At 46.1% G+C, this 27,347-nt stretch overlaps 1 protein-coding gene and 1 long non-coding RNA gene across 13 annotated transcripts in view; both read right to left on the reverse strand.

Moving 5' to 3' along the window:
• The window catches only part of ASTN2 (astrotactin 2), a 1,030,196-nt gene that overhangs the window by 829,328 nt on the left and 173,521 nt on the right, over positions 1 to 27,347 (reverse strand). The gene's annotated exons all lie outside the window — the stretch shown is intronic.
• On the reverse strand, positions 16,355 to 17,031 carry LOC123332968. The gene is made up of 2 exons (XR_006550191.1): positions 16,866 to 17,031; positions 16,355 to 16,746 (listed from the first exon to the last, which is right to left on the reverse strand). It is a non-coding gene; the product is annotated as an uncharacterized LOC123332968 (long non-coding RNA).

The following is a 27,347-nucleotide window of genomic DNA, read 5'->3' on the forward strand; positions in this document are numbered from 1 at the left end:
TCTACAAGAAAGCTGCAAGAAAAGTATTGCTATGTCCTTTTACTGGTGAGGAAACCAAAGCTCAGCTGGGTCATGAGATATTGTCAAAGCAAGGTATCTTAGAGGTGGCAGAGCTGGGGTGTGGAACTAAGTTGTCTGACACCCTGCCCCCCCCCACCCCCAGACTGTGGTTTTCTCAGTGCAAAACATTACCTTTGTTAATAAAATAGCATTTTATGGTGCATTGGAAAAAAACTTTTTGATCCTCATAACTGAGAGTAGGCCTAACCATACTCATTTTCTAGAAATAGGAATGAGCCTCAGACAAGTTAAGTGACTTGCCAGAAGTCACACAGCGATCGTGTGGGTCTTAAACATAAGTCTTCTTCCTTCAAGCCCAGAATTCTTCAAAACGAAATGTAAACCCCCCCATATGGTGGTGATGACGTCACTCATAGTCATGGAAGCCGTCAGTTATTGACCCTTCACTGTGTGGCAGAAGTCCTGCCAAGCACTCAAATGGCACCGACTCATTCAATCCTCACGACCACCCTATAAAGTCAGTGTAGTAATTACCAAATAGAGAGACTAGGATCAAAGAGGTAAACAACTCTTGCCTATCTCTTTACACAGCTAGTAAAGAGCAGAGCTGGCATTTATACCCAGGTTTGTCTGCCCAAATTCTTAACCCCACCCATGATGGGCAAGGTAGGCCTTGTGAGGGATATTAAAGCTGAATCTGTCAAAGACTTTAAGGTGCCCATCCGATATGCATTCTCTCCTTCTTGCTGAGATTTTACTTACATGGGGACACTTTCAGCTAACAACTGCATCGGACTCAGATGGCCCCGTTCTGGCCAATGAGATATCGAGTATAAGTGTCATGAGGGACACCCCAAAAGCGCCTTACAGGGAGCTGCTTCAGCTAGCGGGTATGCTTCACGTTCCCTTTCTTTTTTCCCCTTCCGGCTGCTCAAGACTCAGACTTTCCTGAAGTCATCTTGGACTGTGAGGATGGATGGAAGATGGAAAAATTTTTAAAAAGGAACAAGAGATGGAGGAAGGAAGGGGAGAGAGGAAGGAATGGCTAAGTCCTTGAAGACATCACAGAGCTGCTCTGCCAGGCCTGACTGTCCTCTCATCAGACTCATTCTAAATAAGAGAAAAAATAAATTTCATCTTGTTTCAAGTGCTGGTATTTTGTCTTTCTTTTTTTTTATTTTATTTTTTAACTTTACAATATTGTATTGGTTTTGCCATATATCAACATGAATCCGCCACAGGTATACACGTGTTCCCCATCCTGAACCCTCCTCCCTCCTCCCTCCCCGTACCATCCCTCTGGGTCGTCCCAGTGCTCCATGCAGCCAGACCTGATGTCAATTGATACAGATCTGCCCTCAAGTAGCTCTCAGTCCTGTAGGGGAGACGAAAATGCAGCAAACTGATCACCAAGATACAAGAAGGGGTCTGCAGCTCCAAGCGGAGGTGAGCAAAGGGCTCCGTTCGTCTCCCGCGGGCTCTGCCATCACGGCCCTGAGAGCAGAACCTCTGGGCTGGGGCACACTCTCTGTGCAATGGCAAAGGATAAGCTGTCCATTCTGAAAGGCGACACATCCATTTCAATTAGAGGTGCCCAGTGCCAGGATTGTAACCCATTAATCCTGCCCATCTGAAGGCTGATTAGTCGGAATATTTGGGTGAATGGATAATAAGAGGCTAATGAGGCTGCTATCTGGATGCTGCTGCACGTCTTTTTTTGACACAATATTGCGGATGTGTTTGCAGCGCCTGTGACTAATCTGTGAGTGGCGGGAGGCCCAGTTTGCAGAGCAGCAGAGGGCTGCGGTTCAGGGGACTGGAGTCTCAGCAGCTGGCGCTGGCTCTGGCTGGTCCTTGGCATCTGTGTTTGAACCCAGGTGGCCCAGGCGCCTCCTCCAACTGCCCCTCTGCCTCCTAAGAAGCGGAGCCCTGCAAGTGTAGCCAAGGAAGCTGGACACAGGCCGGGAGGTGGGTGGTCTCTGCCAGGGCTTCTGATCCCCCCGAATCCACTCAAGCAAGTCTCTTCCAGTCTATGGCATTCAATTTACTCATTTGAAAGACTCACAAACATTTTTTTTTTAATCGAGGTAGTAACTTATCATGGGATCTACTCTTTCAATAAACTTTTAAGTGTACAATACAGTATTGTTAACAATACTATTATATAGTATATAACAAATCTGCTATACAGCAGATCTCTAGAACTCACTCCTTTTGCAAGACTAGAAATGTATACCCATTGAATAGTAATGGCTCATTTTCCCTTCCCCCAGCCACTGGCAACCACCATTCTATTATACTCTCTGCCTCTATGAGTCTGACAATTTTAGAGACCATATTTAAGCGGAACCATGCACTATTCTGGAGAAGGAAACAGCAACCTACTCCAGTACTCTTGCCTGGAAAATCACATGGATGGAGGAGCCTGGTGGGCTATATCCCATAAGGTCAAAAAGAGTCAGACATGACTGACTGAATAACACATGTACTATTTCCCTTTCTCTGTCTGGCTTATTTCTCTTATAGCACACTGTCCTCCAGGTTCATCTGTGCTGCTGCATAAAGTAGGATTTCCTTCTTTTTAAAGGCTTAATAATATTCCATTGCTGGGCTTCCCTGGTGGCTCAGAGGTAAAGAATCCGCCTGCAATGCGGGAGTCGCAGGAGACACAGGTTTGATTCCTGGGTCAGGAAGATCCCCTGGAGGAGTGCATGGCAACCCTCTCCAGCATTCTTGCCTGGGAATCCCACGGACAGAGGAGTCTGGTGGGCTACTGTCCATGGGGTTGCAAAGACCTGAAGCAACTTGGGATGCATGCAGTATTCTATGACACACACATACATGGATATTCCATTTTGTATCTATGTCTATATATCACCCAGTCACCTGCCAAAGCCAAAGGACATGTAGGTTGTTCCTACATCTCAGCTACCAGGATTATGAACAGAGCTGCAATAATCTTGAACCAGACTTACTTTACCTCCTGGAATCTGCACATAACTCTCTCTGGTGCATTCTTCCCACCACTGTTTGCCTCGCTAACTTCTTCCTGTTCTTTAGATTACTGCTTCCATCTAAAAAATCTTCTCCAGCCACGACTTGCCTGGGACTGTCTATGCTACACAGCATCCTGTGCTTCTGGCCTCCTGACAATCAACACACTCTCTCACAGCTGTGTGCCTCCCCGTCCATTCGCCTCTAAGCTTCCTGAGGGCAGGGGCCACGTCCAATGGCTCACAAGTACATCCTCAGTGCTGGCACAGTGCACAGCACAGACACAAGAGAACAAGGTGCTTTTCTAAAGCCTTGTTCGGTCCATGCGGCTGAACGGAGTAGGAGGCAGATGGAATGTAGGGCTGAAAAAAAAAATCACTTTGCAAACCTCCAAATTGATATACAAATGTAAGGAATTAGGGGTAATGAAAAAGTCCTTGAAAGTACAGAAAGAAAGCATTTCAATTCTTTAAGAGCTTCACACTTGCTCAATGTGTCACCAATAATTATCCTGGCTTTCCCTTCCCTCGTTCGCTGTAATTAAGACAGAGTGTCCGTGTGAGTAGAGGAGCCAAGGCCTGCAGCCGCAGCAGTCATGCAGGGTGCAGATCTAGCACCATGGCATACTGAAGGCACGGCCTTGGACAAGTCCTGCACCCGCTTTGGGACTTGGGGTCCTCCTCTGTGCCACAGAATGAAAATCTCCACCCTCAAGCTCACGGGTTGTTGTGAAAATCAGAGTTAATGTGTGTACAATGGCTTGGGATCTGCAAAATGCTATGAAAGAGTCACTTTAATAGCTTCCTGCTGGTGTCTCTAGCGAACAGCGGATATTAGAGCTTAGATGTCCGATCTCTAGACGCTGGGGAAGAGGACAGAGGTAGAGGAGAGGGTGGGGTGTCTGATGCATTTCTTCACTGAATTCACCACGCACTGAGCATCTATTCTATGCTGAGCAAAGTGCTGCTCTAGACGCTGAGGAATAAGAGGTGAGTGAAACATGCCCTTCCCTCCAGGACCTTCACTTTGGTGGTTGGGGGTAAGGGGCGCAGGCAGGTGAAGAAATGGTTACTATATGGCAGGTGCCTCTGCAGAGCTGTGAGCTGCAGGGATGAAGGGAAAGTGGGCCCTGCCCCTGATGCAACGGTTTGGACCTGATCCTGAAGGAACTTCTGCAACAGTTGAAGGTGTGTGAGTTCTATCTTGTGAGGGGTTTTGAGCATGAAAACGACCAGGTCAGATTTAGCAGCTGAAAGGTCATTCTGGAAACAGGCAAAGAGGGGAAAGCACTGATAAACGAGACTGACAGGACTCTTCTCGGAACTTTGGAGAGAAAAATGAAAGAAGAAAAACTGTAGCAGAAGGAAAGAGAAATAAGAGTCAGAAAGGAATGTTAATTGAAAATGTGACGAGAGAATGTCTAATAAGAAACTTGTAAAGATAAAGATAGAAAAAGCAAAGATTAATGGTTTGCCTCCTCACCTTAAAGGCTTGCTGAGGCCATCCGCTGCCTACGCTGTTCATCACTCAGGTGGCACTCCTGGCCGTGGGACAGAAACCTATGCAAACAGACTCTCCATCATGGAAGGAGATGCAAGAAACAGAGAGAAAACAGAGGCATGGGTTCTGATCCCAGTTCTGGTCCATCTGCCCTGAGCGAGGCAGGGACGTTACTTCCTCTGACCTGCAGCACCTACATCACAGAGGGGAGAAGGTCAAAGGAAAGGACAGGTGAAGGACATCCCACTCAGTTCCTGGGACACAGGAGCGCTTCCACGTCCTTCTCTTTCATCTAACCTTTGCCTCACTCCAGACCCCTGACCAGCAAACAACACTGAGCACCCACTAGGTACCAGGCACGCAGGAAGGTGATGCCTCGTATGTGGTTTTGCTCAAGGAACAGACTGTGTCTCACTGGGGACTCAGCACTGCGGTGAAGTAGGAAGGGAAAGGTCATCCCTGTTGTGCAGATACAGGACCTGAAGCCAAGGGAACAGAAAAGACTCCCTGTCCAAAGCTTGGGGCTTTGGATGAACCCAAACCCCTCCTCCCCAGTTACGGCCAGGTCCTGGCCCAGTGATCAGAGGAGGGTCCTGGGGTGCAGAGGAGCCTCTCCCTAGTGCCAGCGGATGCAGGCAGAGCCCTAGTGTGTGCTGCTATTCCCAGGCCCAGGGACCCACAACAAGGCTTCCGCCTCCTGTGCTGTCTTCTCCTCCTGGACAAAACCTCAGCAATGTATGCTTATGCCTCTTTTGCAAAGACTCATCTGTGGGAATCTAAGGAAAATGACTTCATCCTTTTAAACCTTGGTTTCCTCATCAGCAAACCGAGAAAATCCTCTCTAATCCTGTTGAATTCACAAGAGACCAAATTAAAATCATATATAAGAATATACGTGAAAGTGTTCCCATGGTACAAACATACTTTGGTAAGACTACTTTTAACCAGAACCACAAGAAATAAACTATGTTCCCTCAACTGTCAAGGCTTTTAAGACCATCTTAATTTTCTTTGGATCTCAAATGCTTTCCAGAGTCTGCTGGAGCTTAAGACTTGTGAGAGCAGAGAGACATGTTATCCATCCTGAATAACACTGTAATAATAATACCTAGAACAGTGCCTAATATTGAGCATTTAGTCAATAAAATATGAATAAATGGACTGAAATGATTAAGTAATAATAGATGAATGGATGGATGGATGGCTGAATGAAAAGGGACATATTTTAACTTCAAGACACTGTTATATTTTGAAATGAAGTGTATATGTGTGTGTGTGTGTGTATTTATGTATGTGTGTGCTCAGTCACTCAGTTATGTCTGACTCATGGACTGTAGCCCACCAGGATCCTCTGTGGGACTTCCTAGGCAAGAATACTGAAATGGGGTGCTATTTCTTTCTCCAGGGATCTTCCAAACCCAGGGATCAAACCCACGTCTCTTGCACCTCCTGCATTTGCAGGCAGATTCCTTACCACTAGTGCCACCTGAGAAGCCCTTGTATATGCATACGTATGTACATATAGAGTTATCCGTCCATATCTGTGATACAGAGGGCTGACTACATCACACCATTTAATAGAAGGAACTTGACCACCTGGGGAGTTTGGTATCCACAGTGGTCCTGTAATCAGCCCCCTGCAGATACCAAGGGATGGATATGTACAGACACACACCTCCCAGCTAGAAAGAGTCTCAAGGACAAGGTAACTAGACTCTACAGTTTGTAGAAAGGGAAAATGAGGTGAAGGGATGGGAAGGGGCACTGGCCCATGGGCACCAGTGAACAAGTGGCTGAGCAGTGAACCCTGCGGTTCCAGGAAACACACCCTGGACGGGAGGGTCCCAGTCATGGTCCTTCCTCTGCCCCTACTTTCATGAGTACTTCTGGGAAAAACCCTTCCACTCCTCACTCATGGTTTTTGTGTTTTGTTTTGTTTTGTTTTGTTTTCATTTCTGAAGGTATTATATACTGGCCAAAGAGTGAAACAATGTCTCTAATGAAATAACTTTCCCTCTCTGTAATATGTCTTTGTGTTCTGGGTCCTTGGGGAGTTTCCAGTGTAGGAGAAGGGCTGAGCTAGTTTCTTTTTCCTTAAGTTCCCTGAATTCATATTTCTTTTTTTAAAAAAGCCTGTTTGGAAGAAAATGTAGGTAGACAAGGCAAGAAAAGCAATGTGGAATGCCTTGGGTGTGGGATAATTTGTCCTGCCATGGTCCTGGAGCTTGTCTTTTTTCTGACCATGCAGAACAAGGAAGTAAGTGCCCACACCCAGGGTAAGGGGAGCTGCGTCCTCACAGCAGAGGCCAGGCTGCAGCCGCAGGCCAGCAGCTGCCCGCACCCCTAAGGGACTGGCCCTGCGACCGTGCTGAACTGCCCTTCTAGAATTAAAGCCTCATTTCTGAGAAGGCTGTGCCATCTTCCTTCCTGAGGCATCTCAGGCACTTGGCGCAAGGCCCTGGGGTGCAGCAGGAGATCCCGAGACACAACCCAGGTGAGTGACTGTTAAAGCCACAAGTCCCTTATCTGTACGCGGCATGGCTTATAAAGCCCTTTATATATACACAGTCTAATTTTCCCTCTCAGACGCCCCTGTCCAAGAGCCTTAATTCTCTGCATTCCTCAGACAAGGCAACTGAAGTTCAAAGGGGCTCAGGGGTATTCAGGTAAACAGACTCATACCAGTCTATTTAGCTAACACTGTTGTGTGCCAGGCTCTGAATACATCTAGGAGAACAGGATGGAGGCTCTGAAGTCACAGCGTTCTCTGCCCTGCAGGGCTGCAGACAGGAGGAGGGGCCCTTGACCATACGGAGTCAGGTGTTATGGTCGAAACAAGCTGAAGACGATCTGCCCACACTTGAGATGGTTATACAATTCAGAGAGTGAGGATGAAAGCCAAGCTGGCTTCACGGAGAAGCTGAGACTTGAACTGACTTATAAACAATGAATAGCAATGACTCCGGCTTAAGTAGAATGAAATAAAGAGGAGTGAGTGTCCAGCTGGAGGGTACCCTATGCCTGAAGGCCTTCTGGTTAAAACATCGTGGAGCATTTCAGATGCTATAAGCACTGCACAAAGTTTAGCCCAGACATAAATGTGAGGTTGGGAGTGGCTGGGAATGCCCCAGCTGTCTCAGATATGAGTCGAGGGAGCTAGGGCTTAACCCAGAAGGGAATCAGAGCCGTGAACACTGCGAGCAGAGGATGCATGGCTCCTGAATAACTACACAATCATGTGTTTGACCAAGAAGCAGAAAGGCAGCATGTATTACAGACCCCCCAAAGGACCCCAAGGACAGAATGCCAACATTCTGCCTCTAAGTTCACAGCCAGCAGCCCCCACAGCCCGCATGAACCACTCTGTGCTGTGTCCCCCCATTAGCATCACTTAAGACCATTTTGGCCAAAGGCTTTCAAACTTCATTTTGGAGCAGAACCCTTTGTTCAAAGTAAATTTATACTCAAAATCCAACATACAGGGACTTCCCTGGTGGTCCCGTGGCTAAAACTCTGCACTGCCAATGCAGGAGGCCCAGGTTCAATCCCTGGTTGAGGAACTAGACCCCACATGCCACAACCAAGACCCGGTGCAGCCAATTAAATTAAATAAATCAGATACTTCTTAAAATCATCCAACATACTAAATCTACATGAGGAATGCTTGTGCAGAAATGAGGGTATTTGTTATACGTCTCCACTCTCCGCTACCTTCCTCCCTGGTCCAGAAGCACACCCACAAATCCCTAGAGTCCCAAGGAGCATGACTTAAAAACCACTGATCTCACCTTTTTAAATGGAGAGACTGAGGCCCGGACTGAAGACACACGTGCTCAAGCAGCAACACTTCCCGGAAACAGCTGGAGCCGGAACCCAGTCCTGGACTCCCAGGCCGACACCTCTGCTGCTGCCCTCCTTGCCATCTCTGTCCCAGCTTGCTGAGATGCCAGCTCCAGGGGCCCTTGAGGTGGTGTTCCCTCCAGAGAACGTCTCCGCCTCCTCACCCCGTTTCTCCCTCACCTTGAGAAGCGACTCAGGAACCACCCACACTAGGTGCCAGCTCTTGGAAGCAGATGTATCGGCCTCCTGTGACCCGGCAGACAGTCTCAGAGCCTCGGGCTTCTCCTCTGCAGGCTGCCCACGCAGGGGCCTCTGAGTCCAGGGGGACCGGGAGGCTTCCTCGGAAACACACACACACACACGCAGAGGCCTCTGAGTCCAGGAGGCTGCCTCAGAAACATCACACACATAGACATACACACACACATACATACATACATACAAACGGGCCTCTGAATCCTGGGACCAGGAGGCTTCCTTGGAAACATCACACACACATGCACATATAAATACAGACACACTCAGACACACATACACACAGACACACACGCATGCAGGAGCCTCTGAGTCCAGGGGGACCAGAAGGCTTCCTTGGAGAGAGAGACACACACACACACACACACACACACTTTAATGCTGCAGTCCTGGGAACTAGCAAAGTCTACAGTGGGCAAGGAGTCAGGAGACTGAGTTTGAGTGCTGGTTCTGTTCCCTTCAAGCTGGCTGATCTTGTCTGACACAAGTTTCTTTGTCCCTTGAGGTCTTCCCACTCCCTCTCCACCACCTCACTAGTCTGATTGACGATCAAGTGAGATAATGAAGGTGGAAGGGTTGATAAACTGTGAAGTGGTTCATATATGGAAGGAATGATTTTGTTCGATGTTTTTGATCATTTTCCTTGGCCAGGACATCTTCATCAATTTCAATTAATCCTGAACAAGTATTTCTATTTGCCCATTAATTTGTTAACGGATGCTTTTTAAAAAGATTTTTTCTCATCATTATTTGATCCTGACTTCTACCCAAAGATTTCATTTATTCACTTATTCATTCAACAAATGCTCAAGAGCATCTACTATGTGCCAAACACCCACTCTGTTGGCCTTCCCAAGCTCACAGTCTCATGAGGGGCACAGACACTAAGGACCCTGTGGGCAGTGGTGGGATGCAGGAAACAGACTGATGCAAACCCTTAAGGGCATATCCCACTGCCTTGGGGTGAAGAGTAACCAAAGGCTTCCGGGAGGAAGTGATGTTTAAGCTAACATCTGAAGGCTGTATTGCAGTAATCCAGGAGAAAGGAATGGGATGGAGACAAAAGAGGGAAGCAGAGGACCACCAGGATGGAGAGAAGAGCAGGTGGAAGGAGGCTCAAGGGGTTCAGTGTGGCTGGATCAGGCAGGGAGGGACCAGGGATGAGACTGGGTTAGGAATAAGCACAGGTCCAAGCCTGACTTCCCTGTAGCTCAAACGGTAAAGAAACAGCCTGCAAGGCAGGAGACCCAGGTTCGATCCCTGGGTCAGGAAGATCCTTTAGAGAAGGGAATGGCAACCCACTCCAGTATTCTTGCCTGGAAAATCCCATGAACAGAGAGCCTGGTGGGTTACACTCCGTGGGATCGCAAAGCGTCAGACACTAGCAACTAACACCATTACTACTAAAGTCTGAATGGTTCTGTAAGTAAAACTAAGAAATCGGAGCAATCCCAGAATCCTTATCTTAGAGAAGAAAGTGAGAAAAACGGAGATGAAGCGACTTGCCCAAGGTCATAAATAGGAGGCAGACTGTCAACCCAGGCCTGTCCCTCTGCCTGTAACTCTACCACCTCAGATGTCTGAGTGGCTCATCTACTCTTTCCTCATTCACAAACCTAGCCAATGAAATCTTCTCCGAGACACGTCTCCTGGCCATCTTCTTTAAAACAGAACCACCTGTCAACATCTAGCCCATGACCCTAATTCATTTTTCTTCATTACACTTCATTACACTCATTATATCTTTCTTCGTTACACTTATTACATAAATCACAAACACATAATATAGTATAAAAATGTGTTTTTGTGTATTATCTTCTTCTCTCACCAAAATGTAAGTTCCATGAAGATAAGGACTTGACTGAGTTCATGCTAAATAATGGTACCCATAACAGCACCTGGCATGTAGAAGGAATGCAATAAGCTCTAAGTGAATGAAATTCACTCACGCATTCATTCATTCAACTTAAAATCCTTGCTCTGATTTTCAGTGCATATTTCACTCCTAGTGACACGATAGCATTGGAAGGAAAACAACACAACGGGATGTTACTCGAGAAAGTCCGTGTGGGCTGTTTACAGTAGCCAGGACCTGGAAGCACCCTGTCCATCAGCAGATGAATGAACAAAGAAGCTGTGGTACATACACACAATGGAATATTACTCAGCTATGAAAAGCAGCACATTTGAATCCGTTCTAATGAGGTGGATGGAACTGGAGCCTATTATACAGAGTGAAGTATGTCAGAAAGAGAAACACCAGTACAGTGTATTAATGCATATATATGGAATTCAGAAAAGATGGTAATGACGATCCTGTATTCAAGGCAGCAAAAGAGACACAGATATAAAGAACAGACTTTTGGATGGTGGGAGAAGGTGAGGGTGGGATGATTTGAGAGAAAAGCACTGAAGCATGTATATTACCATATGTGAAATAGATGACCAGTGCAGTTCCGATGCATGAAGCAGGGCACTCAAAGCTGGTGCTCTGGGACAACTCAGAGGGATGGGGTGGGAAAGGAGGTGGGAGGGGGTTTCAGGATGGAGGAACACATGTGCACCCACGGCTAATTCATACTGATGTATGGCAAAAACCACAATATTGTAATTATCCTCCAATGAAAAAATTAATTTAAAAAAGGAGGAATGAGAAATATGGAAAGGAGAGAAAATAGAATAAACCATGAAGTGCTGTGTTGAAAAAAAAAGAAAGTCCGTGCTGCACAATGTAGAGCGTGAACTCAGTACAGCCACACCTGGAGGCCAGGAGAACGGAGAAGGGCCTCCTGCACTAATGTTCACCAGGGAAGATGCTGGTCTAGACGAGGGAGCAGCGAGAGGCATGGAGAAGCAAATAGTTCCAAACCAGCCTCTGATAAAATTGCACCCTTATGGGTGGAAGGAGATGTATCTTTGGAAAAGGAAACAGGTTTTGTACTGCTTAACGATGGTGGGGGAGAATGCTTAAATCGTGTGGAAGTTAAGGCCAGGCTCACCTAATGGTCAGAGAGGCAGATACCTGAGGCAGAGCCTGACATCTGAGGGGTTGGAGGCTGACCTCTGGATAGCACGCCTCACCTCCCTAGTCTCTGCACACTCCTGCCCATCTGTGGCCAAGAGTGAAGAGGCAGAACTCAAAGGTGGTGGGTTTCGTTACAAGAAAACCTGGACAGAAATTAAGGAGGAGTTGCAAGTACCTCAGTCAGCTGCATTAATTCATATGTTCATTCATTCATTCATATGTTCAGTCATTCATTGAACTAAATGCCTCTGATACCCTCAAAGAACCAGGGACAGACCTGGCACAGAGGACCGAGTGATCGACAGGACAGAGCTGGTCTGCATCCACATGGTATGAGGGGCCTGGTGTTTCCCTGACTACCCTATCTGCACAGTTCAGTTCAGTTGCTCAGTCGTGTCCGACTCTTTGCAACCCCATGAACCGCAGCACGCCAGGCCTCTCTGTCCATCACCAACTCCCAGAGTCCACCCAAACCCATGTCCATCGAGTCAGTGATGCCATCCAGCCATTTCATCCTCTGTTGTCCCCTTCTTCCGCCCTCAATCTTTCCCAGCATCGGGGTCTTTTCAAATGAGTCAGCTCTTCGCATCAGGTGGCCAAAGTATTAGAGTTTCAGCTTCAACACCAGTTCTTCACGAAAATCAAATCACTGCTACCTTGTTAGAGTGTTTTGCATTTGCCAGGGACTAGCCGTGCCCTGTACCATTTACTCAGCAACTCTGTAAGTCCGTAATCATCACTCTCATTTGTCAAATAAGGGAGTGGAGGCTCTGAGAGGGTTAGGAATGCACCAGAGTGGAGGCAGCCTGGGATGTGGGAGTACAGGTTTAAACCCATGTCAGGTTTTTCGTCCAACGCCCTTCAGGGTCCTGGGCAGCCTCATCCCTTTGCAGGAGTCGGGCTGTGAACTCAGACAGCCCTGGGGTGAACCCAGGCATCACACAATATGCCCCAGCACACCAACAACAGGGCCTGGCTGTGGGAGAGTGCTGTATGAGAGTAACCATCGTCAGTGTGGTTACTGTTAAAAGGCAAGTTACTTCATCTCTGAGCCACAGCATCCTCCTCTGGGAAGTGGGGACCCGAAAGCTTCAGAGTTTAATGAGAATTACAAAGACGTAAAGAGAGAGCGCAGACTGGGTCCCATTTAACTGTCCATCCCACTGGGCGGTCGTCAATAGCAGAGCCAGAGCCCCTGACCGTGGCTGAAGGGCATTTCTGCAGTCCTGAAGGACAGACCCGGACCTGGACCTGGAAGGGGCCTCTTGATGAGGTTGCTTTACTCCCCATTCCTGGGCTGCTGATTCCTAGGGCTCTGGCACTCTTTGGGAGCAGTTCAGCCAGGCTCACTTGCTCTCCAGCAAAGGAAGGTGGAGGAGGGGTGAGAGGAGGAGCTGGGACACAGCCCAGGAATAGCAATGCCCTTCAGGATGCCCTGCAGCCATTTGCGCTCCAGGCTGGGGACCAGCCCCAAGGAGACCTCTGTGGCCATCATCAAGCACGTTCCCCTGCTGCCGAAAGGCTCCCCTGGGCTAAAGAAAGTGCCAGCGTGGCAGGAATCCAGCGACTCCTGACCAGGCGGGCGTTTCCCCAAAGGGAAAACGCACCACCACTTAGTCGGGGACTGCTATGCCAGCCATCCAACTCCTCCTCTGCCTGTGCACCCCGTTCTTATTCTTAGCACGTGTCTCAAACAAGCAGGGATTACCTGCTCCAGGTAATATAAGAAAGGGGAAGCTTGAGAAGGTCAACAGCAGTCACCATCTGTGTCCCTCTGATCAGCAATGTCTGGTGTTTGGGCCGAAGTAGCCATGAAGGGGAAATCAGGGCACAGTGTGGGAGCAACTGGGTCTGTAATGACCCCAACTCCACCTGCTGGCCTTGAGTACTAGAATGAGGCTGAACATAAAGCTCAGTTGGTAAAGAATCTGCCTGCAATGCAGGAGACCCCAGTTTGATTCCTGGGCCAGGAAGATACCCTGGAGAAGCAAACGGCTACCCACTCCAGTATTCTGGCCTGGACAATGCCATGGACTGTATAGTCCATAGGGTCGCAAAGAGTTGGACAGGACTTAGAGGCTTTCACTTTCACCTCAGGGACAACTGGCCTAGGAAACCCAGTTGACTGATCCCCCCTCCTGATTTCTGTTGGGTAGCCTCGCCAGCACACACTCAGGTTTTTCATCTGCTTGGACAGGCCAACTTCAGGAGACAGTCTGAACTGCTGCGGTCTATTTCACAGGTCTTGAGTAGCCCCTGCAGTCATCACTTTGCCTCTTTAGGCCTCAAATTTTCCCATCTGTCAAATGAGAGCATGACTAGCTATCTCCAAAGGATGGTGTGTGGAATACAGGACAAGAGACAGACATGGAAGCACCTAGTAAGTATCAGTCAGATAAGTGGTGGTAATGGAAGAGACAGAGTGATACTGAAGTTAATGCTCATTCATTGAGCATTTATCATGCACCAGACCCTGCTCTGGAGAAGGAAATGGCAACCCACTCCAGTGTTCTTGCCTAGTGAATCCTGTGGACAGAGGAGCCTGGTGGGCTGCCGTCTATGGGGTCGCACAGAGTCGGACATGACTGAAGCGACTTAGCAGCGGCAGCAGACCCTGCTCTAAACACATGAACAGTGATTAATATCTCTAAGTAGAACTTGTTATTACTGATGCATGCATGTGTGCTAAGTCGCTTTAGTCATATCTGACTCTTTGCAACCCTAAGGACTATTGCCCCCCAGGTTCCTCTGTCCATGGGATTCTCCAGGCAAGAACACTGCAGTGGTTTTCCATGTCCTCCTCCAGGAGATCTTCCTGACCTAGGGATCAAACCAGTGTCTCTCATGTCTCCTGGACTGGCAGGCTCTTTACCACTAGCACCACCTGGGAAGAATTGATATACTGCCTTAAATTCACTTGACACTTTGGCTCCCATGTTTTTGTAGGGATGACTGCCACAAAGCTCAATATTTCTAGGTCATTTAACCTGACCAATAGGTCTTGTGCTTCTAAAAGGGCCAAGCCCAGGGTTACAGAATGAGGAGACCCATATGGGGATTACAGTTCCTGGTCATAGAGCTGAAAGTGAAAGTGACTTAGTCAAGTCCAACTCTTTGAGATCCCATGGAATAGTCCATGGGATTCTCCAGGTCAGAATACTGGAGTGGGTAGCCATGTCCTCCTCCAGGGGATCTTCCCAACCCAGGGGTCAAACCCAGGTCTACTCATTGCAGGCAAATTCTTTACCAGCTGAGCCACAAGGGAAGCCTAAGAATACGGGAGTGGGTAGTCTATCCCTTCTCCAGCGGATCTTCCTGACCCAGGAATTGAACCGGGGTCTCCTGCATTGCAGGAGGATTCTTCAATAACTGAGCAATCAGGGAAGCCTGATCATAGAGCTGACCATCAACTTATTAAAACAAAGGCGTGGCTGCCTACCAAACTATAAAGTAGTGAATTTAACTTATTTTTCCATAAGAACTGACAATAATAGTTTTATAATGAGTATGTATGTAACTGACCTAAGAAATGTTTCATATACTAAAAACTATTTGCCTTTAATGTAATGGATGTGTGCAAAAATGTTCTGTTCCATTCCATTCCATTCTTTTACACTCTGGTCTATCATTTTCTATCCTTTTCTATTCTGTTTCATTCTATGCTATTCTATCCTAATCCATTCCATTCTCTTCCACTGAATCTATGCTTTTATATTCTGGTCTGTCATTTTCTATCCTTTTCCATTCTATTTCATTCCATTCTGGTCTGTTACAATTTTCTATTTCATTTCATTCTATTTTTTTTTTTTTACATTCTCTATGATATCTCTTAAAAATGTTAGTTTCAAGCCACTCAAAATTTTATGAGCCATTAAATGGTTTTGACCTATTTTTGAAAAAGTACTCATATAAAGAAACTGTTCGTTCCAGTTGTTTATATCTGATACACTCTCTTGAAATTAATTAGAAACATAGCTAATACTAGTATCTTAATAATCATTAAACAAACACTTGGAATTACTCTGGCTGCAAAGGGTCAGAGGGCCCAGAACTGACTCACTGGCTACCTCTACTTTTCTAAAAGCCTAATAATCGGTGAGGATGATTTAGGGCTGATGCAAAGATGCAAAGAGCCCCTCAACCCATAGGTTTTCAGAGGAAGGATGGGAGGCATATGATTTAAATTGCTGATTAATTCAGTTCATTTGTATATACTTGTCAGATGCTTATGTGTGCCAAGGCAAGCTCTAGGATTCTTGCCATGCCAAGTTCCATGCCTGAGTAAAATGATTCTTACCCTTATGAGGTTTTATCAAATGTCCAACTTGTACTAAAGCACTTTACACACGGCCTCACCTTAAACCCTCCCTGTTCTCTGAGAGACCATTGGCATTGTACCCATTTCACAGATGAAGAGACAGGATCAGATGCAGCCCCTGGTCATACAGTGACACACGTTAGAGCCGTGATTTAAATTCATGCTGGTACAGGGAGGGAGGTGGGAGGGGGGTTCAGGATGGGGAACACATGTACACCCATGGCGGATTCATGTTGATATATGGCAAAACCAATACAATATTGTAAAGTAAAAAAATAAATAAATAAAAATTAAGGTATAATTAGTATACAAATAAATAAATAAATAAATTCAGGTTGTTTTCATCCCAGATTCTCTGGTCTGGACTGGAACAATCTGAGAAAGTGTCTCAGAGGAGGTGCTTTCTGAGATGACTTTATTTGTAGAGGTGAAGAAAAGCCTTTCCCCTGCCTCTCAAAAAAGAGACCAGGGTGAGCAAAATACAGGAAGAAGGCTTGAGCTACAAGGTGTGTTGGGAGAACATGGAGAAGCCAAATTTGGTTGGAGTACAGACTGCATGAGAGAAAGAGAGAGAATTTCAGTGGCGCTTGGAAGCTACACAGAGCAGGGGGAGGGAAAAAGCAAAGCGGCTGGGCTGTGGCTGGTGGGGGCCTTGGGGGCAAGTCCCAGGCTGAAGGGCAGGGTTGGCAGGCCTCTGGCAGAAATTAAGCTTCAGCCTTGATGTGGGAAGGGCACGGCTCACGGCAGCAACAAATTACTTCTTCAGAAGCACACAGTCCAAAGATGGCCATCTCTCCAGGGGAAAAAAACACATATTTGGTCTGAATTAAATTTATGTCCACAGAAATAAAATTCTCCCACTCGGATCACTAAAAGCACCCTCTCACTTTCTCGGTTTCATCTGATGCTTACATCTGGCCTGTGAGGTAGATAGGCAGAGACGCTCATTTTCTCTGTGTGATGATGGGTGTCAAGACTCAGGGCTTCGTAGCCTCACCCAGGACTCCTGTTGCAGCTGGGTGCTTCCTCTTCCCCTGTCTTCCAGGGAACCCAATCTTCTTTCCTTCTGCAGAGGCTGCTGCCAACATGGGGCAGCACAAACATTGATTGCTAGAATCCTGAGGCATCTGCTTCTGGCATCAGCCTCAAAAACACCACTACTTCCTGAAGGTTATTAGACAGCAACTTCATCACCAAGAAACCTCCTGGAGAGATTCATGTACATCTCCCTTCCCTGTCAGTGGATCTGCACTCAGCCCAATTCTGAGTGACAAGACTGACTTCAACCTATGAGAATAGGAGTCTTTCTGAGGGTGGGGATTTGGGAATAGTGGGACAGGAGAAAGGGACCTGTTATTTACTGAGTTCTACAATGTGTTATGCATGATGGATAACTCATTCAATCGTGAAACCTCATCATTTTTATAGGCTGAGATTCCCACCCCAAGAGCAAAGCATCTGAGGCTTAGAGAGGTTAGAAAACTTGTCAAGATCATACAACCATGCAAAAAGCTGGGTTGGAACTTGGGTCTGTGTGTTCACAAAGTTCATTTCACCATATCATGACATATCTTGATTAAAGAAACAATGATGAGAAATCAAGACTGTGTTAAACTGGCATTAAAAAGGAGACAGGATAAAAGGAAAATGGGGACAGAGGGAAAAGAATGAATAAGAGAAACGTATCATTTAATTCTTTCTCACATGAATACTACTATCCCATCACTACTGCTATACCTTAGACCCTCTCACTTTCTAAGTTAGCTTCACATTCAACAGCATATTTAATCCTCACAAAAAGGATGAGCAGAAAGATGCATACCACTTGCTCTGCATTTTAGAGATGGAGAGACTGTGCTTCAGAGAGATAAAAGTAATTTTTGAAATATACTCAGTTACAAAGATGGAATGATACACAATTTGAGAAAAGTGTAGCCTAAAAATGGGAAGATTTTGAGCAATATGCCTTGCCATGTTTTTATAGCACTACTCATGGTAAGAAAAACATTTTTCTCCAGCTTTATTGAGATATAATTGAGAAGCAATATTGTGTAGATTTAAGAACCCCTATATATTGTTGGTGGGAATGAAAATTGGTACAGCTATTATGGAAAGCAGCATGGAAATTACTCAAAAAATTACAAATAGAACTACCATAGAATATAGCAATCCCACTTCTAAGTATACATCTGAAGGAAATGAAATCACTTTCTTGAAGATGTATCTGTACTCCTCTGCTCATTGCAGTATTACTCACAATAGCCAACACATGGAATAAAACAGTTTTCAAAGGGACCCACTCAACATATTCTCACTCACACATACACACACACAACAACAACATTTCAGAAGCAAGATTGGTCCTTACTTTCTACAATCAATTCTGATATTCTCCACTGTATTCTATTCTATTCCATTCTATTTTGTTGCAGGCAATGCTGGTCCTGACTCATTAAATGGGTTGAATAGCTTACTAATGAGGCAAACACAGGAGTTTGGAAATGAACCATGGACTATAAGGGCATGAAAGCATGAGAATCAGCTCAAAGGATCCAAAGGACTCCCACGTGGAAGAAAAAAATAGACTCATGCTTTACCATTAGAGATGGCAGAACTATGACCAAAGAGTGGAAAATGAGCACAAATTTTAGGTCAACATAAAGAGGTCTTTCTAAATGGGCAACACGGTCCCAAAATAGAAAGATCACCTTGGAAAGTAGTGAGCTCCCTGGCATTAGAGCCATACAAGCTGAAGCTTGACGGTCAGTTGACAGGGATGCTGTAGATAGAATTGAAGGTGACCCCCAAGTTTCTTTCTAGGCTAGAAATACAATTTAGCATCTTTTTTTCTCATTTTTCTCCCTATGGCAGCAGCTGTCACAGAAAAGTTGACTTTGATGTCAGAGGACACAGAGGGAAAACAGAGATGCTGAACTGCGGTTCCTCTGGCAAACCGGGAAAAGAAACACAGCTCCCTCCACTCTCAGAAAACAGGAGGGATGAGGAGCAAAATAGCAGACTAGTGGAGGAGTCAAGATATGAGAGAGTAAGGAAATCAAAGAAGAGGAGAGAAGTGTTTGAGTCCTATGCTGCTCTCTCCTCAGTGTGAGACTCACCCTCAGTCTCCCCAGCTAAGCAGTGGGGATACAGTTGAACTACATCTCCAAGGACTATTTCTGTCTCAGGTTCCAGGTACTCCTGTTGCCTTACTCCTGGGTTCCCTTGTCACCACTCATGATGCCATCTCAGCAGATAAAGAAGGTGAAGGGAAGAAGAGGGAGCAGCCCAGGCTCTTCTTTGGAGGAAAGAAATGAGGAACAGTTATGGTCCATCTCCATGCCTTGTGCTGACTTAGAGACTCACATCCCATCAAATGTGTGGGGCAGAGAGTTCAATTCATTAATTTTGGTGGTAGAGGGAGGCTGACAGGCCTGGTGCTGACATGAATAATGATGGATCACCAGGAAAGGGCCCAGCAAAATCTGGAGCTTAATCAGACTCGGCGAGTCTCCCTGGGCATTAATGTAGGCCAAGTGCTTTCCAGCCAATCAGACCCAATTTCAATTTAATGTTGCAAACAGTTACCACGCAGCTCAGGCTCTCAACAGCTCAGCCTGGGACTCAAACTGGGTTACTCGTTTGTTGCCTTTTCCTGCTCATTTGGAAGCACCTGCCTGGCCATTGTCTGCATGATGGCTTCCAGCAGGGGAGGCGGCAAGAACACACACAGGGCCATGCAAAGCCCCAAGGGGACGCCCCGCTCCATCGCTTTGTACTTTCGTTTCTAAAGTCTATTCTGCGCTTGCTTATGAAGACCTGCTGTTTCTCCACAGCCTGCAGGACAGAACTCAAGTCCCTGCAATCAGACTGTTCTAGTCTCACCCCCCGCCACGCTTCCCCAGGCAACCTGGGCCTCAGTCACAGCAACTCACTTCCACTCCCGAAAAAGTGCCGTGCCCTCGCACCTCGGAGCCTCTGTGTGTCTGCCTGTGCCGTGCCCTCTGCCTGGAACGCCTTTATTTGCTCTCTCTGTTCTCCGCCTCACCTCTATCTACCCTCCTTTCATCCAGAGGACATCGGCCACAGAAAAAGACCTGTGCTAAATTAGCAGAGCCTTGAGGGGCAGGGCGTGTCTATTTCACCTTTTGCCCAGAGTAGAGGGCTCAAAAAACAAACAAACAAAAAAAAGTAGAATTGATGAATGAATGAAGGGGTAACTTTGGATATCTCTTTTTTTTTTTTTTAAGATTCTTTTTTTTATGTGGACCACTTTTTGAAGGCTTTATTGAATTTATTACAATATTGCTTCTGTTTTTATTTTATTTATTTATTTATTTTTTTTACAAGCTGGATTTATTTTTTTTTTAATTTTATTTTATTTTTAGACTTTACATAACTGTATTAGTTTTGCCAAATATCAAAATGAATCCGCCACAGGTATACATGTGTTCCCCATCCCGAACCCCCCCTCCCTCCTCCCTCCCCATTCCATCCCTCTGGGTCGTCCCAGTGCACCAGCCCCAAGCATCCAGTATCGTGCATCGAACCTGGACTGGCAACTCGTTTCATACATGATATTTTACATGTTTCAATGCCATTCTCCCAAATCTTCCCACCCTCTCCCTCTCTCACAGAGTCCATAAGACTATTCTATACATCAGTGTCTGTTTTTGGCCATGAAGCAGGTGGGATCTTAGCTGCCCAACCAGAGACTGAACCCAAACACTGGAAGGTTAAGTCTTAACCACGGGGCCACTAGGGAAGTCCCCTGGATGAGACATTTCAAGTTTCCAATCCCCTGTTTTCTCAGATGTAAGATGAGAAAAATAATAAAACTAGCTCTGATGCAGATATTCGTGTTGCTACTCATAAAGGATGCTTTCCTTTGCACCCGCACACTTTCCACTTCCCCCAAGATATGATTTTGGAATTCTTGTGGCTTTGGATGAAGGGATTAGGCATGGCCCAACTTTATCTCTGAGGACCATGTTGCAGCTCCAAAGCTATCTTCCCCTTCAGCAGGATACATGAGTGCAGAGCAAAGAGAGGCCAGTGGTCCTGCCCTACCCACAGCTCCATGCACTGGGTCTTAAGCTCCCCTGAGCAGCTCTCATGTGAACAGAGGGTAAGAGGGTTAATATAATTAAGGGAATTCCCACTTGTCTTCTGAGGACCCATCTTTAGATGCAAACCTCATCATTCCAGTCCACTTCCTAGTAAATAAATGCCAAAATTGAGGCAAGAGCTGAAACAATGTGGTCTGAGTTTCATAACTCACTTTCTCGTAACATATGTTATATATACATATATATATGAATGAGAGAATGACAGTGGTCCATACCATACATGGTGTCGGGAAAACATGAATATTCTTTAGAAGAATTAAAGATCAGAAATTGTGATTTCTTCAGTTGGTCTTTAAATTTAGTCACCAAAATGGAGGAATAGAAAGGTCTGGATAAGTGACACTGCATAGGAGGAGGCAGGGGAAATGTCACTGTTCTTCATCATTAATTTTCTGTATGACCTTGGGCCATTCATTTCTCTCTGAACTTCAGTTTTCAATCTGTGAAATTAACCTTGCTCAGGTCAACAAAAATACCGCATACCTATCTTGTGCCTTCCAGACATGGAGTTACCGATACTGGTGCAAATAACACATAGCTTACATTGACTAGGAAGACTGAATTTGAAAGTATTTCCTTCATTCTGGATTCCACACATTGTGTGCTACAGAAGTACTCTGTAGCTCTTCTCATTGTGTGTGTGCAAGTGTGTATGTGTGCACGTACATATGTAGGTAGTATCACTCCAGTGAGTGAGTGGAAACATGAGGACAACATGATTTTCCTCTCTCAGCAACTGTTTAGTATGAGTGAGATGGTATTTGAGACCCTACAGACAGAACAGTGAACATAACCAAGTCTCTGCTTTCATAAAACTTACAGACTAGTGATGAAAGTATCACCTATACAGCGGAAAATGAAGAACCCTGGGCTTTCTCACTCACTTAATGGAAGCATAATTAGAGGTGGGCTTTCAGTCACAAATAGAAACTAAGACAAGTTGAGGCTGTGTCCAGCAGAAATCAGACCAACAGTAGTTTGGATTCGTGCTTGTTCAGTACCTAGGTCAGCACCCTGTCTAGTAGCCGTGCTTTGGGCATTGCTGAGGCAGCTGATCTGTTCAGTTTGACTTGGCCTAAAAGACTTTGCAGATCCTCAAAGTTCATGTGGTGCATATGCAGGACCCGACTCCACTTTCCTAGCTAAGTCTGAATTGTCTACATCACCAAAGGTTTCCCTAATAAATGACCCAGCCAAGTCGCCTGCTTAAACATTGTGGATTCAAAAGTCAGAAAAACATTTAATACCACATTATTCGAACTGTGGTGTTGGAGAAGACTCTTAAGAGTGCCTTGGACTGCAAGGAGATCCAACCAGTCCATTCTGAAGGAGATCAGCCCTGGGATTTCTTTGGAGGGAACGATGCTGAAGCTGAAACTCCAGTACTTTGGCTACCTCATGCGAAGAGTTGACTCATTGGAAAAAACTCTGATGCTGGGAGGGATTGGGGCAGGAGGAGAAGGGGACGACAGAGGATGAGATGGCTGGATGGCATCACTGACTCGATGGACGTGAGTCTCAGTGAACTCCGGGAGTTGGTGATGGACAGGAAGGCCTGGCGTGCTGTGATTCATGGGGTCGCAGAGTCGGACACGACTGAGCGACTGAACTGAACTGAACTATTCCCCCAAAAAGACCTTGGAAGATTCTCTCCTCATTCTTACCTATGCTTTCTATATTTTCCACCACCTGTAGCCCTAAAGTGTGCATTTGACTGGAAATGTATCACTCAAGGCACCTGTGGTGGAGTGAAATTGGTCCCATTCAATTTCAGCTAGCAGCAGGCAAGGAGGGGAGAATGTTCAGTTGTGGGAAGACCCACACTTTTTGCTTTTCTTAAGGCCATGTTTGGAAAGAATGGCTTTTGTTGTTGTTCTGCTAGAGAATGTTGTCATAATTTTGCTGAAGACTTGTGGCTAAGCATAGCCATTGGATATGGTCTTCAAATATCAGAATAGGAAAAAAAAAAAAAAAAAACTTTGTTCTTTTGTAACAAGGACCTGGTTTTCCCTTGAGATACTACATGATTGATACCCCTTCAACACTCTCAGTCTACATGGTCTGGCTCTGGCTCACCTCAATCTAAGTCCAGGGGCGGCTACCTGACCCAGAGGTGACTAGTTGGAGCATCACAGTAACTTGTTCAGGGCTTGTGGTGGGCAGAGTAATGTCCTCAATAGGCCTACATCTTTATTCCTGTAACCTGTGAATATGTTAGGCTACATGGCAAAGGAGAATTAAGGTTGTAGATAGAGTTAAGGTTGCCAGACAACTGACTTTTTAATAGGCAGATTTTCTTTGGCTTCTCCTATGGCTCAGTGGATAAAGAATCTGCCTGCAAAGCAGAAGACACAAGAGATGCAGGTTCGATCCCTGGGCCAGGAAGATCCCCTGGAGAAGGAAACAGCAACACTCCAGTGTTCTTGCCTGGAGAATCCCATGGACAGAGGAGCCTGGCAGGCTACAGTCCAACAAAGAGTTGGGCACAACTGAGAGACTTAACACTTTCACTTTCTTTGATTATATAAACAAGTCCAATATAGTCCTTATAAAATGGGAGAGGGAAGAAGAGGAAGTCAGTGTGATATAGTGTGAGAAAAACTCGGCTCATTTTTGTTGGCTTTGCAGATGGAAGAAGGGGGCCACAAGTCAAAGAGAGTGGGCAGCCTCTACAAGCTGGTAAGGGAGAAGAAACAAGGTCTCCCATAGACCCTTCAGAAGAAACATAGATCTTCCACCAATAGTGTGATTGTAACTCAGTGAGAACCGTTTTGAATTTATGAACTACAGAACTATAAGATAATCAAAGTGTATTATTCTAAGCCACTAAGTTTATAATTTTTTTTACAGCATCAACAGAAAACTAACGTAAGGATACACATATGAGCAGATGATAGTTTGTCCAGCCACTAAACTTAAAAATAAGAAGCACTCTCTCTCCTTCCTGGCTGTGCTAAAGTGTTAGTCGCTCAGTTGTGTCTGAATCTTTGTGATCCCATGAACTGTAGCCTGCAAGGCTCCCTTGTCCATGGTGTTTCCCAGATCAGAATACTGGAGTGGGTTGCCAAGCCCTTCTCCGGGGACCTTCCTGACGAAAAGGTCAAACCTGGGTCACCTGCATTGCAGGCAGATTCTTTACTGTCTGAGCCACCAGGGAAGCCCCGAGAATACTGGAGTGGGCTGCCATGCCCTCCTCCAGGGGATCTTCCTGACCCAGGGATTGAGCCCATGTCTCTTATGTCTCCTGCGTTAGCAGGTGGGTTCTTTATCACTAGCTCCACCTGGGAAGCCCATTTCTAAAGTACAAAATGATCTTACCATGACCTGGGGAAAGTCTGTCCAAGAACTGAAGCCTACCCAGAGGAAACCAGAGTGAAGGGACAGAGACATATTTCTGATATTAGATCTCACCATCTCTAAGCTAAAGGCAACTTCAGATACTTCAGTTCCTTGAGGAAGCAAAGACCTTATTTATCCTTTAGCCAGTTTGAGTTGGATTTATATCACTTGGCGGGGGGGAACTTCTTAACACAGGCACGGTGGAGTGAATACCACCTCTTGAAATATCCTATTCCAATTCTGGATACTTTTGCTATTGTGTCTTTCTAAAATAGAGCTGGGATCGGCTGCCATGGGACTTCTCCCCACTGTTCCTATGTCTGAAGGCCACACGGGACAAATTTAACTCCCACCTCCCCTCCAGAGATATTCAGGATTTAAAATAGTAATCCCCACCGAGATTCCCAAGTCTTCTCTTCTCCAGGCTAAATCCTCCCAGTCATCCTCAGAACTGTGGTAACATGGTTTTGCACGCTTTCACTACCCTGTGGTTAATCTTCCCTGGATGCACTCGATTCTGATTATGCTTTTCTTTTTTTAAAAAAAGAGATAATACCACAACGACAGACAATATGCCAGGAAATGACTAAGCAGATCGGCACATCCCTGTTTTAGGTGAGACCGTATATTGGTGAAATCTAAATTGAAAAAAAAAAAAAAAACCTTTTGTTGTTGTTATTAAACACTGTTACTTACACTTCACTCAGCTTATTGTCCAATAAAATCCACCTGTGTTTTCCCAAGGTGCTCCTGAGTCATTTCTCCACCACTCTCCCCACTATATTTACAGTTCTTTTTTTTCCTGATGTGGTTCTCTTTTTTTTTAATCTTTATTGAATTTGTTACAATATTATTTCTATTTTATGTTTTTCTTTTCTTTTGGCTGCAATGCATATGGGATCTTAGCTTCCCAACCAGGGATTGAACCCACACCCCCAGCCCTGGAAGCCAAAGTCCTAACCACTGGACCACCAGGGAAGTCCCTACTCAGTTCTGACAAACAGTGTTCTGAAGCATACATAGGTCTTCCAACTTATACCTATCATATTTCATCTTGGAGAACACCATGGAATGAGCAAAACACAGGGGTTCAACTCAGATGAGCCTGGACTCAAGTCCTGGTTTCATCACTAATAGTTATATGACCTTGAATGACTCCATAATTTCCCCCAATCTTAGCTTCCTCATGATAAAATAATAATAGTGCCTTCCCTATAGGGCCATTGTAGAAATAAACAAGATAATGTATGGAAAGTGCTTGGCATCCTGCCTGGCATGTACTAAGCTCTTAGAAAACGGTACCTATTATTACATTCAATCAGAAAAAAAAAAAAATAGGTCAGAGCTTTCAAGCTCAGGATTGTCTTCTTCCATGTGTGCAAACAGAAAAGTCAGTGCCAGGAGAGAGGCAGAGACAGAGGAGGAGGGAGAAGAGGAAGTCCAGCTGCCCTTCCCTATACTCCTGGCACACATGCAAGTCAAAGACAAGCACTCCTAGAAGACAGGATATCCAAACTCCCCACCCCTGGGAGAGCTGGACTTGAAGAGTTTGTTTTCAAACTGGGACCTAGTAGGCAGGAAGCATATAAATTGCCTTAAAGAAAATTAAATACATTCCTGCAAATCATAAACACAGTGGGGAAATGAAGGTGTCTGGAAGTGGAAACCTCCGAACAAAAACTTCAGGCAGGGTTTGGAACCCCTGAGCCCATCTCCCCCACTTACAAGAAAGGAATGTGACAGAAAGTGAGTGTTTGGCTCTGTCTCAACCAGCAGATCTGTTTCAGAACTACTGAAAGTCAAGGTCATATTTGTTTTTTTTTTCCCTCTTCTGGGCCACAAAGAAAGCCCAATTTGTCTTTCTCCAGAAGAAATTCAGAAAAGGATTTGAGTGTAGATGGTTATTTGAAAAGTGATTCCAGGAAATGCTGGTGGGGAAGCAAGGAAATCAAAGGGGGAAGGGAAGAGGGGCAATAAAGGATGGTTAATTAAATCAGATACCATCGTGCAGGGGTCCCCAACCTTTGGGATCTAATGCCTAATGATCTGAGGAGGAGCTGATGCAATAACAATAGAAATAAAGTGCACCATGAATATAATGCACTTGAATCATCCTGAAACCATCCCACCTACCTGCCCTGGTGTTTGGAAGAAATTTATCTTTCAGTGGTGCCGAAAATGTTGGAACTGCTGCCACACAGGACCCCAGGAGGTCTGTCCCTCTGGAGTGGCAGGGCCAGGGGGAATGTATCAACCACCCTCTAACAATCATCAAGTAAGGGCTGCCGCTGAGGAGCTGAGGACTCCCTGGCATTCTAGCCTGCCTCCAGCCTGGGCAGAGCATTCCTAAGGGCTGAGGACTCCCTGGCATTCCAGCCTGCCTCCAGCCTGGGCAGAGCATCCCTAAGGGCTGAGGACTCCCTGGCATTCCAGCCTGCCTCCAGCCTGGGCAGAGCATCCCTAAGGGCTGAGGACTCCCTGGCATTCCAGCCTGCCTCCAGCCTGGGCAGAGCATCCCTAAGAGCTGAGGACTCCCTGGCATTCCAGCCTGCCTCCAGCCTGGGCAGAGCATCCCTAAGGGCTGAGGACTCCCTGGCATTCTAGCCTGCCTCCAGCCTGGGCAGAGCATTCCTAAGGGCTGAGGACTCCCTGGCATTCTAGCCTGCCTCCAGCCTGGGCAGAGCATCCCTAAGGGCTGAGGACTCCCTGGCATTCCAGCCTGCCTCCAGCCTGGGGAGAGCATTCCTAAGGGCTGAGGACTCCCTGGCATTCCAGCCTGCCTCCAGCCTGGGGAGAGCATTCCTAAGGGCTGAGGACTCCCTGGCAGTCCAGCCTGCCTCCAGCCTGGGCAGAGCATTCCTAAGGGCTGAGGACTCCCTGGCAGTCCAGCCTGCCTCCAGCCTGGGCAGAGCATTCCTAAGGGCTGAGG

This window comes from Bubalus bubalis, chromosome 3 (genome assembly GCF_019923935.1).
Source record: "Bubalus bubalis isolate 160015118507 breed Murrah chromosome 3, NDDB_SH_1, whole genome shotgun sequence".
Classification (NCBI taxonomy): domain Eukaryota; kingdom Metazoa; phylum Chordata; class Mammalia; order Artiodactyla; family Bovidae; genus Bubalus; species Bubalus bubalis.